The following is a 15,233-nucleotide window of genomic DNA, read 5'->3' on the forward strand; positions in this document are numbered from 1 at the left end:
GGGCCAGTAAGGGACATAATACTGTGTGCAGGGGCCAGTAAGGGACATAATACTGTGTGCAGGGGCCAGTAAGGGACATAATACTGTGTGCAGGGGCCAGTAAGGGACATAATACTGTGTGCAGGGGCCAGTAAGGGACATAATACTGTGTGCAGGGGCCACTATGGGACATAATACTGTGTACAGGGGCCACTATGGGGGATGATACTGTGTGCTGGGGCCAGTAAGGGACATAATACTGTGTGCAGGGGCCAGTAAGGGACATAATACTGTGTGCAGGGGCCACTATGGGACATAATACTGTGTGCAGGGGCCACTATGGGACATAATACTGTGTGCAGGGGCCACTATGGGGCATAATACTGTGTGCAGGGGCCACTATGGGGCATAATACTGTGTGCAGGGGCCACTATGGGGGATGATACTTTGTACAGGGGCCACTATGGGGGATAATACTGTGTGCAGGGGCCACTATGAGGCATAATACTGTGTGCAGGGGCCACTATGAGGCATAATACTGTGTGCTGGGGCCAGTAAGGGACATAATACTGTGTGCAGGGGCCAGTGAGGGACATAATACTGTGTGCAGGGGCCACTATGGGACATAATACTGTGTGCAGGGGCCACTATGGGGGATGATACTGTGTGCAGGGGCCAGTAAGGGACATAATACTGTGTGCAGGGGCCACTATGGGGGATAATACTGTGTGCAGGGGCCACTATGGGACATAATACTGTGTGCAGGGGCCAGTAAGGGACATAATACTGTGTGCAGGGGCCACTATGGGGGATAATACTGTGTGCAGGGGCCACTATGGGGTATAATACTGTGTGCAGGGGCCACTAAGGGTCATAATACTGTGTGCAGGGGCCACTAAGGGTCATAATACTGTGTGCAGGGGCCACTAAGGGTCATAATACTGTGTGCAGGGGCCATTATAGGGGAAAATACTGTGTGCCCCCATAGATTAGATTTCCGCGCGGTCTCTGTACGGAACATGTGGACAGGAAAGTAGATCATGAAGTACTTTTCTGTCCGCATGTTCCGTGTGGACACCGCACGGAAAGCACACGGACTCCATTATAATCTATGGGGTCCAGATGCTTTCACTGCACACCGCTTGCTAATGCGTTCAGTAGTCTGTTCGGGGGCCACCATGCGGACTCCCCAAATGGATTACTGAACGCAGATGTGAACCAGGCCTGAGTGTGTAGGTATATAGTGTGTGCAATCCCATCCACACATTGCAGAAAAATACATGCAGTAGAGGTGTAAAAAAAAAAAAAAAAAAAAAAAGTATACTCACCTGTCCACAGCACCCCGTTGTCCCCGCCTGTGTCTGTTCGGTCTCACGGCCTCATTTCTGGAAATTCTTTACCTGACTAGTCTCAGCGATCACATGAGGTGCAGGACTCCCAGCAAGGAGGCGCCAGTACGAGACTGAATGGACACTGGCAGCGCACAACGGAGTAACGGGGACAGATGAGTATGCTTTTTTATTTATTTGTTTTTTATTTTACACTTCCCACCCGGGACATGAGTTGCTCCAATTCCTGGACAACCACTTTAAGGGCTAGTTCACACGGGAAAGTTGGCAGCGGATTTTGAGCTGGAATCCGCCTCAAAATCTGCTGCCAAAAATGACTCCCAATGACTTCAATGGGAGCTGCTCGCTTCTTTTTTCCGCTAGCTAGTAGCGGAAAAAAGAAGCGAGCTGCCCTATCTTGCCGCAGATTCCGCGGCTGAATCAATCTCAGCATCTGCGGCACGAGGCTCCTGCCCATTCATTTGGGTCTAATCCGGAGCGGAATGCCACGACGGGATGCCTGGCATCTGCGACAGAATGTTCACACGCAGAGTTCATGTATCTCTGTGTGAACTAGCTCTAAAGGATTTATTCATCTTTCTAATATTGATGGTCTGTCCTCAGGATAAGCCATCAATATTACATCTACGATGATACAACAGCCAGGACCTCTGCAGATCAGCCTTTTCCAGGACCAAGCAGCTACAGGGAATAGTAGCATTTCTAGGAGCCGCGCTGTTCACTTGCCATACAAGGTGTAGCAATACATTTAGGTAGTGCACATGGTATAGTGGGTGAGCAGCATGGCTCCCGACATGTTATTACCTTTAGACGTCGTGTTTTGGTACCGCTGATCTGCAGGGTCCTGGGGGTGGGCCCCTAGAAACAATTCCACTGGTGGGCCCTAGACACCCCAGTCCGACCCTGGTTGGCATCATTTCCTGGGGTGTCATAATGGACTTGGTGACCCTCCTGAGACGGATTTGGGATTCCCCCTTAATGAGTATATGTTCCCCAATGGGGTTTGAAACCCTTTCGAACACTCGAACAGTGAGCGGCTGTTCGAATCGGATTTCGAACCTCGAACATTTTGGTGTTCGCTCATCTCTAGTGTGCATATGTCACATCAAACTTCTGAGCCTATATGGCAGCACTTGAAGATTGTAAGACCTCTGTGTACTGTTGTACAGGTTCCATTTACATGGTGTTGCTGTGGCAGGCATGGAGTTACTCCTGATTCATTTCTCAAATACAATGTGATTTGCACAGAATAAGTTAGTAGCAGGGGTGAACCTACCTAGTTTGCCGCCCAAGGCGGACGACAGAAAGCTGCTCCCCCCCCCCCCCGGGAGGAGGGGGCAGGGCGGAGCGAAGGGGGCAAGCGGCGTTAGCAGGCAGAGAGAGGACGTGCTCTCTGCCTGAGCGTGAGGGGAGGCCGCTGGAGCAGCGCTGCGTCCACAGGGCCTCCCCAATCCACCGCTCGGTGACGCTAAGCCAGTCCAGGACATCTTGTCCTGGACTGGCTTAGGTAAGCCCTCCCGGGGCCCTGGCATAGCATGTGAATGTGAATGTGATAGTTAAATGACAGCTTTTTGCAAAAGATCATCATGGCCAAAGGCAAAATGGGATGCATGAAGCCATACTAAATGGTCAATGGCACTTAAAGGAGTTGTCCATAAATTATATATCTCTGCCAGGAGGCTGAGGAAGGTGAAAAAAGCCCCAAACCCCCCCAAAACATACTCAGCTGTCCCCGGTTCTCCATTATCCCCCGTCGCTGTCTGGTCTGGCAATAACTTGGGGCTTCACCGGACCAGAAGTCCTCAATGTATGTGGCCGCTGAGGCCAACCAGTGGCCTCAGTGGTTACAAGGGATGCCAGTGACGTATGTGAGCGATGTATGTGAGGGACACCAATGTGCCGGGGACAGGAGAGATTGTTCTTTTTTTTTTTGCCCGGTCTAGGGGGGAATTTATCGATTCTAGCACATAGGGGTGATATTGTGGCACACATTTGGTGCAAGGCCCATTCTTGTGCCAAATGTATACTACAACCCCCGTTCTGGACCTAACTCACCACTCAAATGTCATGGGACACCTGACTTCATATATTAATCATACCCTGCACCAGTTGGAGCATTTATTTTGGCTAGTATACAACCCCCCTGCCCCAATGCATTTATCTAATATGGCATACTATCACATTTTGAGCAGCCAGAAAATAGTTTATGACGCACAGAAACAAATGAAGATGTCTATTATCCACAATGCAGAAAGAGACAGTCTCATTAATCACACAGTATGTGGCAGGAAACAGGCGGAAATCACCCAAATTGACAATTAAAAGCCACAGCCCTAAAGTCGTTGTGTATGTAAATAGATAATTAGGGTAATGATTTTGCTATAACCCACTAAAGAAATCATTAGCATTTTATGTTCCTAATGTAATGTTTGGGGAATTATGTATATTGAATAGTTTGTCCTGCTGAGAAAGCAATGAAATCCATACAAGCTCTGCTATCATTGTTTTAGCCCAGGATTTCTTAGACGTGCAAGAAGGAGCAATAGTAGATATGAGATATGATATGATATTAGGAAATAGCAATGACAGAATTCCCATTGGAGACTTCTCATGGGCCAGAGACATATTTCACACATGAGAAACTGGCTGAACACGGCTTTGTTGAAATATATTGTAACAGACTGAGTGTATCCTAGATAACAAGCTCCCATAGCAATGACTCTCAGAGATCTGAACCCTGTTTCTGTAAGGCCATACATCTCCAATAACTTCTGTCCATGATGAGATGGTGGAGGGTCATCTACAAGGTCAAGGAATCTAAAAAATACCCTTCTCTCCAATATCCGTTATTGTATGTCAGCCACAAATCGCCAATCACACACCCATCTGTATCTCCACAATATAGATTGGTAGCTTAATTTATGACCCATGGGAGACAGGTAAGGACCCCACTAACAGTGGGAAGCCATCGTACTCCACAGATCCCTAACCTGGATCCAAGGGTTGGGGTCTTGTTTTTCAGGGTCAGCTGCAAGTTTGTGTGGGCAGTACAACTCCTGTGGCAGCCATAGTAAGGGGATAGTTTTTGCTCACAGCTGGTGGAATCCCTGTAGGCCTTGCTTAATTTTCAACCTTTGCATGGCATTGCAGAGGTTGCAAACTGTGGGCGAGACCCACAGCAATAATTGACCTGCCCTTAAAAAGTCCCTGTATTATGCCCCCACACAGTTTACTGTCTCTCTTATGCCACCACACAGTATATGGCCCTCTAATTATGCCCCAACATAGTATAATGGCCCCATACAGTGGTCCCTTATACCTGCCACCAGCCCCACGAAATGATAATGTTTTGCATGGTACCAGGGAGCAAGCAGTGAGTATAGATTACATCATTACTCACCACTCTCATCTCCCCAGATGATACGCCCCTTTTCTCTTCTGGCACATATAACCCTGTCCATGCCAGAACAAGCAAGGGGCATAGTATTCAGGGAGGTAAGGGTATGTTCACATGGAGTTTTTTGAAGGCAGATTTTGACGCGGAATCCACCTCAAAATCCACCTGCAAAACCTCCTCCCATTCATTTCAGTGGGAGTCTCCAGCAGTGATTTTTTTCAGCTAGCGGGAAAAAACAACATGCCTTATCTTCCTGTGGATTCCGTGGCGCGGCGTCCGTGGCTTTTGACTCACTCCTGATAGGCTCATTCATCCGGACCTAATCAGGAGCAGGATGTCGCATCCTATTGCAGCTAGCAGGAAAAAGATTTCTGCCGTGTGAACTTACCCTAAGAGCGGTGAGTGATTCCTTATTCTGTACTCACAGCTCACTCCCCTTACCGATGCAATGCAATTGCAGAAGCCGAGTCGGACATTTTTCTGGTATTTGCTGCATGCTGGCACCAGCCCCAACCAATTTGCTAACAATACATTGCTTTCCCTTTATGTTATTATTGTTTTTCCCCAAAAAAACTAAGACGACTGGAATTGGATATGCCAGACTATGATTCAATGGGCAAAGTCACACATCCATGAATCATGGCTATAGAAAACATGATGTTTGCAGATGCAAAATTGCCTGTGTTTGCATCTGCAAAGGGGCCACAGATGCGTGAATAAAGCCTAACTTCGAGATTTTCAAGAACAAAAGATGGCAGTATACAGTATATATTCTGCAGTAACAGTATAAGGCCCTACAAATGATAACTCCAACCATCAGCCAAGCTTGGTGAGGAGATTTAGAACAACATCTGGAACTGGTGATTTGCTTTGATTGAAGGCGTCATAAATGCTTACATCCAAACTAATTTTAATACATCATTCAATATCCTCTGGAAAAGACATAATAGGGGAAATATTCAGTGACATAATGATCATGCGTTACATAATAAGTACATATTAATCAAAGAATGAAGCCGCTATATACATGACATATATACGCTCAATGCATCGCTGCCGAGTTTACAGAGGAGAAAGATTAGGCGGAAGCTCAGTTTTACCACAATGCCAAGTAACCATAGGGCCATATAGGAAAATTTGTAATGGGGCCCCCATGCTACTGGGTCCATTACTGTGTTCACCTTAAGCAGCAAGTTCAGAACTTGATCTTGTTTACTTACAGGAACAACACACATAGTGATTTTAGACTACAGAAAATGTACACAGTGATGTCACAGTACAGGGATAATACACACAGTGATGTCACAGTACAAGGATAATACACACAGTGATGTCACAGTACAGAGATAATACACACAGTGATGTCACAGTACAGAGGTAATGCACACAGTGATGTCACAGTACAGGATAATACACACAGTGATGTCACAGTACAGAGATAATACACACAGTGATGTCACAGTACAGGGATAATACACACAGTGATGTCACAGTACAGAGATAATACACACAGTGATGTCACAGTACAGGGATAATACACACCGTGATGTCACAGTACAGAGATAATACACACAGTGATGTCACAGTACAGAGATAATACACACAGTGATGTCACAGTACAGGGATAATACACACAGTGATGTCACAGTACAGGGATAATACACACGGTGATGTCACAGTACAGGGATAATACACACCGTGATGTCACAGTACAGAGATAATACACACAGTGATGTCACAGTACAGAGATAATACACACAGTGATGTCACAGTACAGGGATAATACACACAGTGATGTCACAGTACAGGAATAATACACACAGTGATGTCACAGTACAGAGGTAATACACACAGTGATGTCACAGTACAGGGATAATACAAACAGTGATGTCACAGTACAGGGATAATACACACAGTGATGTCACAGTACAGGGATAATACACACAGTGATGTCACAGTACAGAGATAATACACACAGTGATGTCACAGTACAAGATAATACACACAGTGATGTCACAGTACAGAGATAATACACACAGTGATGTCACAGTACAGGGATAATACACACAGTGATGTCACAGTACAGGGATAATACACACAGTGATGTCACAGTACAGAGATAATACACACAGTGATGTCACAGTACAGGGATAATACACACAGTGATGTCACAGTACAGAGATAATACACACAGTGATGTCACAGTACAGGGATAATACACACAGTGATGTCACAGTACAGAGATAATGTACACAGTGATGTCACAGTACAGAGATAATGTACACAGTGATGTCACAGTACAAGATAATACACACAGTGATGTCACAGTACAGGATAATACACACAGTGATGTCACAGTACAGGATAATACACACAGTGATGTCACAGTACAGAGATAATACACACAGTGATGTCACAGTACAGGATAATACACACAGTGATGTCACAGTACAGAGATAATACACACAGTGATGTCACAGTACCAAGGTAATGCATAAAGTGATGATATAGTAAAAAAATTAATAAACACGGTGATGTCACAGCACAGAGATAATGTACACTATGACAACATAGCACAGGGATATTGCACACACAAACAGATCATTGTGTGCATTGTGACATCACAGGCTATGAATAAAGTAATTATAATGATGTCATATGCTGCCAGTAAAGTAATGGCTGTTCATTCTCCACATCCCCTTCCATCATCCATAGTTATCACTAATTACACCCTAAGTCAGTCTCAGGGGTAATAATTGTGCCCCATAGAAGCTGCTCTCCTGCCACCCTTGTAGTTCTGTCCACGGCTGCATCTAAGGCCAATGAGATTTATGATGTATTAGAAAACTATGTATTAGTTTTATTTTGCCATCTTCCAATTCATTTCTGGGCCTGCTGAAGTTATGGGAAAAACGATTTGGTTAGAGATAATCTCACGATATAAAAACATGAATTATTGATCCAAATTGTAAAATGATCAAATATGTCCAAACTCAGGAGAAAACGTTCAGAGATTTAAGAAAGTCCCAGACATTTTACTTGAGAAACACAATATACAAGGTTACTGGTATAAACGATATTTATCTGGTATCTGCCCGACTGCCAATACAAGGCTAGTAAGTAAGGATGTCTTCCTGTCTGATTGATCCATGCAAGTCATTGGGTGTTTGGGTTTATCTGGTTCATCTTACCTGTATATGTATAACCGGTGTCCAATGTGGCAGAATTGTATTGGGGGGGGGGGAGGGGGGCACACGGTGGCTCAGTGGTTAGCACTGCAGCCTTGCAGCACTGGGTCCTGGTACTCAAATCCCACCAAGGGCAAAAAACCATCTGCAAGAGTTTGTATGTTTTCCCCGTGTTGGGATGGATTTCCATCCCATATTCCAAAAAGATACATACTGATAGGGAAAAATGTACATTGTGAGCTCTATGGGGGGCTTTGCTTGAAGAGAACTTAAAAAAAAAAAAAAATGTATTTGGGGTCCATCAAGCACCAGTGTCTGGGTACAGCCTCTACCTCCGCACCTCCCAGCAGACATGCTTAAAATGTTTAAAGGGAATGTGTCATAAATAACAGCCCATTTTGCAACCTAAATTTTTATGCTAAACACATTTTTTTTTTACAGTTTTTTTTAAATTTAATTTTTAATTTTCCAGGTCCATTATATTTTTTAAAAAAGTACTAAATCCTGCAATTTTCACTCAGACTAACACTTTCCAATTGTGTAGGGTTTTCTTTGCAGCAGTCACCTCATTTACATCACACACAGGATTACAATAGAAGATAACACTTCCATGGACAACACCACTGACCCATCATTGTATTCACTACTGACAACAGATGATGTCATCGCTTGTCTACTCCCAGCACGGAGCATGTCTAAAAATATTTCCCATAGACCTCAGTGAGTCAGCTCCAGGCTATTGCTGCCTATAGTCATGATTGCAATGCTCTAAAACATATCACAAAATGCTGTTATCGTAGCAGAAGTGACCGGGAGGCAAGATGGCAGCCATATAATTACCGTATATACTTGAGTATAAGCCGACCCGAATATAAGCCGAGGCCCCTAATTTTACCACAAAAAACTGGGAACGTATTGACTCGAGTATAAGCCGAGGGGGGGAAATGCAGCAGCTACTGGAAAATTTCAAAAATTAAAATGGTTGGAGTTTTTGGGTGCAGTAGATGCTGGGGAAGGGGAGGGGGTGTTTTGGTTGTCTGTCTGCCCCTTCCCTGAGCTTGAGGACTGGGATTTTTCCCCCCACTTGGTATTTAGTCTGGCTGACTATAGGGGATCTGCAGTGCTCCTATTAACCCCTAAAATAGAACCAAAAATTCTACTAGGTAATAAAGATGTGTAGAGATTGGAAATACGTTCCTTTTAAGCCTGCACTAACCACTGGATGGATATTTGTCCATCACTCAGTCCCAGTAGAACCAACCACAGTCACGTAGAGGGTTGGTCTGGCCCATTACAAGATGCTCTTATGGGTCAGGGACTGAAATGACAATGTGATTTACTAATAGTGTTATGTTGTGGCTTACTGCATAAATAACCCATTAATCCCTATTACTGATATATCCGGGGGCAGTTGTAACAACATAGCCATCTGGAGGCAGAGTACTTTAGTCTGATGATGGCCTTATAAAACATGCATAGATGTAGTAGGCGGCCAAGCAAACATTGGCTGACCCAAATAAGTGTTCTTCCTACGCACATTAAGTAACATTGATGCTCTAATGTAATGTGAATGAGTTGTCACACTATGAATACAGTATAGGCAGAATACAACAATGACGTATTCACTGTGGTTTATTTTAGAAATGCTACAACTATGGGTGCTGCCATATGGCATCTACAGAACTCTTAGGATGATGGCATACTTTGTGGCAGTGTGACTACCGCATGCATAGGAGACCTCACCCACCTGCAGTGGTCAATGGCCACATGATTTGGATAAAAATAAGTTATTATCCACAGCATAATATTGCCTTGATGTCTTTGGTTGGGCGTAACTAGGAATGACAGGGCTCCGTGGCGAACATTTGACATGCCCCCCCCCCCCCACCGACACCAAAGACCTTGACCGTCACCCTCCTCCGCATAATAAGCTGCCGTATACGTAGTATGAATGCCCCCTAACAGTGTTTTTTATGTTTCTTACCTCTCTCCGGCGTCCGATCATTATACTCGGGGATTTGCAAAGACCCCCGAGTATAATCATAGTCTTTGTGGGGCTGGCGGGGTCACTTACCGATCCCGGCCCAGCCAGGATCGGTAAGTAAATAGTAACTCCAGCCAGTAATGGCCTATTAAGAAAAAAACGCAGCGGTAGCGGCTGTCGCTGGGCCCCCTAATGTCCCGGGCCCTGTGGCAGCCGTTACCACTGCTACCCCGGTAGTTACACCACTGACTAACATGCAAAAAGTAAGGCCGGGTTCACATCTGCGTTCGGTATTCCATTCAGGGAGTGCCCAAGTGGACTAATATTAAAGTTTGAAAGGCTTTCGCTTTAAAGTATATAGTATAGTCACACATCAATATTTAGGAGTATGTTGGTGTATTGCTGTATGTGAGTGACCGACTAGTTTCATACAGATGGCTTATTCTTGTATCTAATATTTTTACCTAGATGTCCGGTCCTGACTACAATACTTCTTACTGTTCACCACTCTGATTATTCCCATAATGAATATTTTGAGAAGAAACGAATGTTGAAAGTCATTCCATAGAAATGTGTATAAAGTGTCTGGCGGCGTCTGCATTATTTATTTAGTAGCTCTGATCATGGGCTCTGCATCTGCGCCGCTCGGCATTACCCGGAGAGGCTGACAGGTGCAGGTGCACCCTATTCACACAGAGAAAATTGCATACTAGAAACACAATTACAGTGATATAGTTTGCCAAGAAACCAACTGGAATAAATAATTAAAATCGCAAAATATACACTTGACAAATAAAGAACTATAATATGCATTAACTTTAAAGAGGAGCTGTCATCTCTCCAGACGTGTCTGGAGTAAATACTTAACTTCCAAATGAAATAACAATTCATGAGCCGCTTTTCTTTTCACCTCTGCATTGTGCAGTTCCTCTGTTATTCCTCCTGGACATGTAGGAATAAATTGACATCTTGGTGTTAGCATTCTCTTTATTAACCCTTAGGCGCATCAGGACCTACAGTTATGTTCAGGTGTGTGAATAAACATGGCGGCCTGTCTGAAACAGGACTAGCTGCCAGGACTAAGCTGTTTCATATGGCAGGGACCCAGCCGAATTGTCCGTGATCAGAGATGAGCGAACACTAAAATGTCTGAGGTTCGAAATCCGATTCGAACAGCCGCACACTGTTCGACTGTTTGAACGGTTTTCAAACCCCATTATAGTCTATGGGGGGAAATGCTCGTTTCAGGGATACGCAAAATTCGATAAAATCATACTTACCAAGTCCACAAGTGACGATCGGGCTGGATTCTGCTTGAAGTCTTCTCCCGGCGCAGGGTCCCCGCGTCTTCTTACGGGTGGAATTCACTCTGCCTAGGCATCCGGCCTAGGCAGAGCTGACTGTGCATGCTCTGGCATGCACGCGCATACACGCGCATGCGCAGTCGGCTCTGCCCAGGCCGGATGCCTAGGCAGAGTGAATTCCACCCGGAAGAAGACGCGGGGACCCTGCGCCAGGAGAAGACTTCTAAAGGTAAGAGAAAAACCAGCGTTGATTGGCAGAATGTATAGCATTCTGCCAATCAACGCTGGTTCTGCATCGAACCTTAAACTTCGAACAGCTAGTAGTGTTCGATCGAGTACGAGTATTTCGAATACCGTAGTATTCGATCGAACACCTACTCGATCGAACACTACTTGCTCATCTCTATCCGTGATCAGAGATGACACTGATCATGGGTATTTAACCATTCAGATGCCGTGGTCAAATGTGACCACGGCATTTGAGTGGTTACTTTCACTTTCTATTTTATTATCGGTTAATCAGGAAGGCCCCCAAGCGGCGCAGTCGCGGGAGGCATCTCGTTACCATAGCAGCCGGGAGCCTTTTGAAGACTCCCAGCCCTGCCATAGTAATGTAACTACTACCAAAAGACATTGGGGCCGGTTTAGGCTAAGGCCCCACGGGACGTCCCGCAGCAATAAAGCTTTGCAGGAAAAAATGCGGCGGCAACACATTGTGGTTCTTCCCGCAGAGCTTTAAACAGAAAGTTTGCAGGGTATTCCTCTGAGGACTTTCTCTTGCAATTATATCTATCGGGAAACTACCGGCGTTAGATATAATTTACATGCAGCGATTTCCAAAAACGCGCTGGTTTTGGAAATCATGGTGTGTCCGCACTGCAGTTTTTACCGCAAAGTGGGCATGGGATTTACTAGAAACTTACTGTAAAATGCTGCGATGTTTCCACCACGGGCAGATCACAGCGTTTCTGTCCTGTGGGACCCCGGCCTAAAAGTGACTTGTAATGTGACCATGGTTTACTTGACTTGACTTTTAAAAATGGCGTCACTTTTTAAAAAGTCACAAAATTTTTGAGCAAGCACATTTCTACTTGAAGTCAGAAAATTGGCATAAAACGTCTCATGATAAATTGGCCCCATTGTTTTTGTGCATCACGCCTGGGTTACTATATAGTGCGCTAAACATATCGGATTGCATTTATTGGAAGCTTTTTGGCTTTCTAGTGTAAAATAACCTTCTCAGATGATAGCGGTGTATTTATACTTATAGGTAAATGCTGATCGTGTTTTTCCAGTTTTCATTATGTCATGTATCTGCTGACCTACAGTAAAGCAAACCGTAAGGGTGACTACAAAAGTGCTGGCATCTGACACATATACATATACTGTACAATCAGCATCACATAACGGGAAGCATTGGAAAATCCATAGATCTAACCTAAAGAAAGTGACAAATCTGTGCAATAAGAAGTACAATAAAAAAAAACTAAAATAAATAAAAAAAAACATTGTATAGCAGAAACGTAGAGTTAGATTTATTCTCAGTTTATCAAGGACATGTAAGCTATCCTGATGTACCGTATATACACGAGTATAGGCCAGATTCTTGAGCACAGTTTTTGTGCTGAAAAAGCCCCCCCTCTGCTTATACTCGAGTCAGCAAAAAAAATATATATATATTTTTTTTAGGAGGAAGCCGCAATATCAATGTATAGAATCTCCCATAAAATATTGGGGGAACAGAAGAAGCTTTAAAAAATTTTTTTTTAAAAAAGTTGTCAATCCCTCCTTTCCCTAGAATACATACAAAAGTAGAAAATTACTATGAAACACAAACACATTAGGTATCCCTGTGTCTACTGAATATAGGGGATCTATAGCGCTCTTGTTCCGTCGGGAAGGGGTTAATAGGAGCACTGCAGATCCCCTATATTCAGCCAGACTGAATTCCAAGTGGGGGGAAAAAAACCCAGTCCTCAAGCTCAGGGAAGGGGCAGACAGACAACCAAAACACCCCCTCCCCTTCCCCAACACCAGTAACTACTGCACCCAAAAACTGTGACCATTTTAATTTTTGAAATTTCCCAGTAGCTGCTGCATTTCCCCCCCTCGGCTTATACTCGAGTCAATAAGTTTTCCCAGTTTTTTGTAGTAAAATTAGGAGCCTCGGCTTATATTTGGGTCGGCTTATACTCGAGTATATATGGTATATTTTTAGTAAATGTCTATATTCTTCAAAAATAATTCTGCTTTGTGTTATTCCTCTGAAAAATATATGAATTAGGCAGACTGCAGATGACTGTGCTACAACCGGTCTGCCATGATTTGAAAGCATGGGCCGCACACGAGTGACACGAGGTATGGGTCTGGGTTTGGACACCTCCCCCCCAAGTTGTAACACCTACAGTAGTAATTTATACAAAAATATTCATGAGGAATAACAGAGGCAAAACATAAAGCAGAGGTATGTGAAAAACATTTTAAATCACTATGTGTTTTTTCGGACTGACTTCACTTTTGTTTACTATCGTTTTTTTAATTGGAATGGAATAAAGCAGTGAACTTTTAAAGGCTCCGGAGTATTTGCAGACCCTTGCTCCTTGAATCTCTTCATGTGAAAAGTCGTCATTTCATAGGAAATACAAGTACTAAAATAGTAATCAGAAGTGGGGGCAGGTCTCTTAAAGGGGTTGTCCAGTTTCAGAAATAGATTACTGTTTGTATAGTGAAAAGATATATGATTTCTCGATATACATTCTGTATCACTTACAGTTTTCTAGATCTCTGCTTGCTGTCATTCATAATTCACTACAGGTCTCAGCATCATGCAACAGCTTGCACAGAGTATATGGCATCAGTTCTGGGTAGCATGTGCCTTGTGCGGGTACCGAGGTCTGACACGTGCACTGAAGAACTGCGCTGGCACAAGGAGTAGAGTGTGGACACGGAGGACTTTACAACAGAGTAGTTTGGGACACTAAACCCCTGGCCAACAGAGATCTGTAGGTTTTTTAAGTGTTCCAGATCGCCCTGACAGGTCTCCTTTAACTTTAGAAATAGAACATTAAATGTGCGGGGTGAACTTGGCTATTTCAGTACATTTTAATGGTTTTTCTTATCCTCCATGAATAGATATTACAACGCAGCAGGTTATCAGTGAACTTTACTACCTCTGTACATGTCCTGTATGTGCTGCTAGGAGAAAGTCTTACAAACTAACATGCGGTGACCGTGACATTTGTAGCTCCTGCAGAAATCCTAACAAGTAGTTATATTATATGCCAATATCTCTAAGCTAGTAGAATATTCTATGCTATGCTATGCTATACTATACTACACTATACTATGCTATGCTATACTAGAATATACTATACTATCAGTGGCGTAACTACCGGGGTAGCAGGGGTAGCGGCTGCCACAGGTCCGGGGACGTCAGGGGCTCGACGACAGCCGCTACCCCTGCAGGTTGTTTTTTTTTTTGTTTTTTTTTAACCGGCCGTTTCACTATGGTTCAAGGACTTTGTGTGACATCACACGGTCACGTGACTAGGTGGGCGTGTCAGTGTCCTGTGCAGTGAAGAGATGCGTGTAAGGTACTGAGAAGGGAGGGGAGCTGTGAGATGCAGTGTTGAGAGAGTGTGAGTGTGTGTGTTTTTGTCTGTGTGTGTCTGTTTGTGTATGTTTCTGTGTGTGTTTGTTATTATACTGGGGGCTGAGATGGAGGGGAGACATGAAACTGTGGGCAGAGATGAGTGGGACATGAAGTTGGGGGCAAATGAAAGGGGATAAGAAACTGATGGAGAAATGGAGAGGGGGAGATGAAACTGGGGGCAGAGATGGAGGAGGGGACATGAAATGGGGTAAATGAAGGGGGGCACTTTAACTGGGGGACATTAAACTGGGGACAACTGGAGGGGAGCATAAAACCGTGGGAGTAGCTGGAGGGGGACCTGTCCACCTCTAGTTGCCGCCAGTTTAATGTCCCCCTCCAGCTATACCTATGGCTTAATGTCTGCTTCTAGCTGCCTGAGT

The 15,233-nt window shown here is 44.3% G+C and overlaps 1 protein-coding gene across 1 annotated transcript in view; it reads right to left on the bottom strand.

The window, feature by feature from the left end:
* The window catches only part of KCTD8 (potassium channel tetramerization domain containing 8), an 85,568-nt gene that overhangs the window by 60,501 nt on the left and 9,834 nt on the right, over positions 1-15,233 (bottom strand). The gene's annotated exons all lie outside the window — the stretch shown is intronic.

The sequence above is a fragment of the Leptodactylus fuscus genome, chromosome 1 (genome assembly GCF_031893055.1).
Source record: "Leptodactylus fuscus isolate aLepFus1 chromosome 1, aLepFus1.hap2, whole genome shotgun sequence".
Taxonomy (NCBI): domain Eukaryota; kingdom Metazoa; phylum Chordata; class Amphibia; order Anura; family Leptodactylidae; genus Leptodactylus; species Leptodactylus fuscus.